The following is a 2,888-nucleotide window of genomic DNA, read 5'->3' as shown; positions in this document are numbered from 1 at the left end:
TTTCCAAGAAGAGAGAGACTTCAGATAGTTAAAATGTGTGAAGTTTCCTTTTTCCTGAATGATGATCGGATGTAACTATTTCAGGGCCAGAAGATCACTGCTTTCAAAAAGAGGTGTTTTTAGGAGATTGAACCCAGTGTCAGCCCTAACTTTGCCTCAGCTAAGGGTAAATAAGGGTATGTATGGGTGAGGCTCTTGGGACTGTGGTCATCCAGTCTGAGTTCTGTAAAGGTTTTCAATTTTAGTTGGTTTCCAGTCTGACCTCAGATCAGAGGTATCCAACAACCTCAGGCTGGTGAAATGCTTGGTTTTGTTTCTATTCTTCTTTTTTTGCATTCCTATAAATAAACAGCATCCATTGGCTTCTTGGCACAGTGTCTGCAAAACAGCTAAGAACAGAGAGGTAATTGGAAGTAGACGTTCTTTCTGCAGCCTTCCTATTCCTGAAAGTTCATCCCTTCTGGTTAGCAGTGAGGTATTTTGGCAGGAAAATGCAGAGAATTCTGCTTCTACCACTGCTTTAAGTCCACAGGCTTCCAAGGTGGCATCGTCCACCGCTATCAGAGTAATTAAGGCAATTTTTTAGCTATGTTTGTCAATTTGCAGGGTAATTTTTTTGACTAAACAGTATTCTTCACTGTTATCCCTGTCTTTTCCATTTTAAAAGACACTGTATGATGGTGATAAAGTATTTAAGTTGAAAAGCTTCTTTCACAGATACCAGGCTCTTTAATTTCTGGCACTACAAAATTGTAGGTATCTTAAAGGAATTTAAGTTGGGTTTTTTTTTGTGCATGCATATTAATGCGCATTAATCAAGGAAATAGCCCATGAAAGCTAAATGGAAGTCTGCCTTTCTCCTGCTGTAATTTGATCTAAAAGTAACAAAATTTCATCCTGGTGACATTATGGAATCTGTTTATAAAATGAGTTAAGAGAGGCGAACGATATAATTTAGGCTAAATTCTGCACTGTCACAGCAGTTGGAATTTACTGATTTTATAAAATGAGTTAAGAGAGGCGAACGATACAATTTAGGCTAAATTCGGCACTGTCACTGCAGTTGGAATTTACTGACACAAGTGGAGAACTTGATCATCTGAACAAGCGTCCAATGTGAAATTGGAAAGGCAGGAAAAAAAACCTTGGTCCCATGAAATACATGCATCTTGCTTAGGTTTCTTCTCTGTAGATCATTAAGGAGGAGGGTAGTATTGAGAGTTAACAGGAAATTCATATTACTCTTTGGTTCAGTCTTCAAGTAAAAGACACCTGTTTGTGAGGTGAGATGTCAGTGACTGATAGCTCACAGCAGTACCACTGTAGGTCTGTTGGTTTTGTTCTTGGGCATCGTAGATTTGGGCAGATGGGTGTGTCATGATGAGTGGCAAAAGCATAAGTCTGTATTGTAAACGATATTACCAAGGCATAGGCGGCAAATAATCTGTTGATTTTGTTCTTGGGCATCGTAGATTTGGGCAGATGGGTGTGTCATGATGAGTGGCAAAAGCATAGGCAGCAAATAATTGATGTGACTGCACTTTGGTGAGGGGATGGTGGAGAATTGCCTGCACAGCGAGAAGCAGAGTCTGACAGTGGCTGAGGAGAAGGCGGTGCTGCGTGTGGCAGCTGTTAGAAGTAACCAGTCCTTCTCTCAGATGCCAGCGATGGGGCAAGGCTGGTGAGGAAACTGGTAAGATGAATATAAGGGATAGTTATAAGCATCCTATCGGCTTATTAGTTTGGCATTTGTCCATGTGCAATATTTTTAAGTACATTCTTTGCTGATTATAATTTATTTTCCATTTGCTCTTGGGTGTCCACAAAGAAAGCTATAGCACAAGACAGGTCTCCTTAATGGAATGGAAGGTCAGATGCATGCCTGAAACACAAATGGATTTACTGGACTGCCCTCTTATGTATCCCAAGTAGGGTCTCAGTAACGAAAGTGTAGGGAGAAAGCTCTTTGAAATGAAGAACCAGGTAAGACTGTATTGGCATTAGTTGTATTGGTATTTCAGGGGATTCTCGTAACAAACTCAACCCATTAATTACTCCTAATTTATTTTGGTTTTGTGTTCTGGTTACTCCTATGGTTGGAATATGTTAATATACAATAGTAACAATTAATATAATTTGTTTTTCAGCCATAGATATTTACTGCTCAGAAAGCGGGTTTATTATACTGTCTCTGGAAGCAGTTAGTAAAGCACACCTCTGCGTAGGAAAGACGGTGTAATACACTTCCAAAATCTTCACAGCTAATAATATATGGCCCACAGTCACTTCCATCTGAGCTTGCTGTAACTCAACAGGATAGACACACACTTTGTGACATGGAATATTTTCCATGCTTTTTTCACGTTTAACACCTGCCCAAGGAGCTCTTCACTGAGGAATGTTAGATTGGTCAGAGAAACTCAAAATATAATTGGAAATAAGGCTAGAGAGAAATGTGATGTTATGAGACTGCTGTTGGAATAAGCAACATTTTATTTGACTGTACAAACCCTGTAACTTATGAAAATAGCCTTTACTGGTTGAAAAGAATTGGTAAACATTTAGAAAGTCCTGTGTATATCTATATAGAAGTTAAATTGACTCTTGTTTGCTGTAAGAATCACAGAATCACAGAACGTTAGAGATTGGAAGGGACCTCAAAAGCTCATCCAGTCCAATCCCCCTGCCGGAGCAGGAACACCCAGATGAGGTTACACAGGAAGGCGTCTAGGTGGGTTTTGAACGTCTGCAGAGAAGGAGACTCCACAACCTCTCTGGGCAGTCTGTTCCAGTGCTCTGTCACCCTCACTGAGAAGAAGTTTCTTCTCAAATTTAAGTGGAACCTCCTGTGTTCCAGTTTGTGTCCGTTACCCCTTGTCTTATCATTG

Source organism: Mesitornis unicolor, unplaced genomic scaffold (assembly GCF_000695765.1).
Source record: "Mesitornis unicolor isolate BGI_N332 unplaced genomic scaffold, ASM69576v1 scaffold18084, whole genome shotgun sequence".
Lineage (NCBI taxonomy): Eukaryota > Metazoa > Chordata > Aves > Mesitornithiformes > Mesitornithidae > Mesitornis > Mesitornis unicolor.
The sequence above is the reverse complement of the archived record's forward strand: the minus strand, read 5'-3'. Positions refer to the sequence as shown.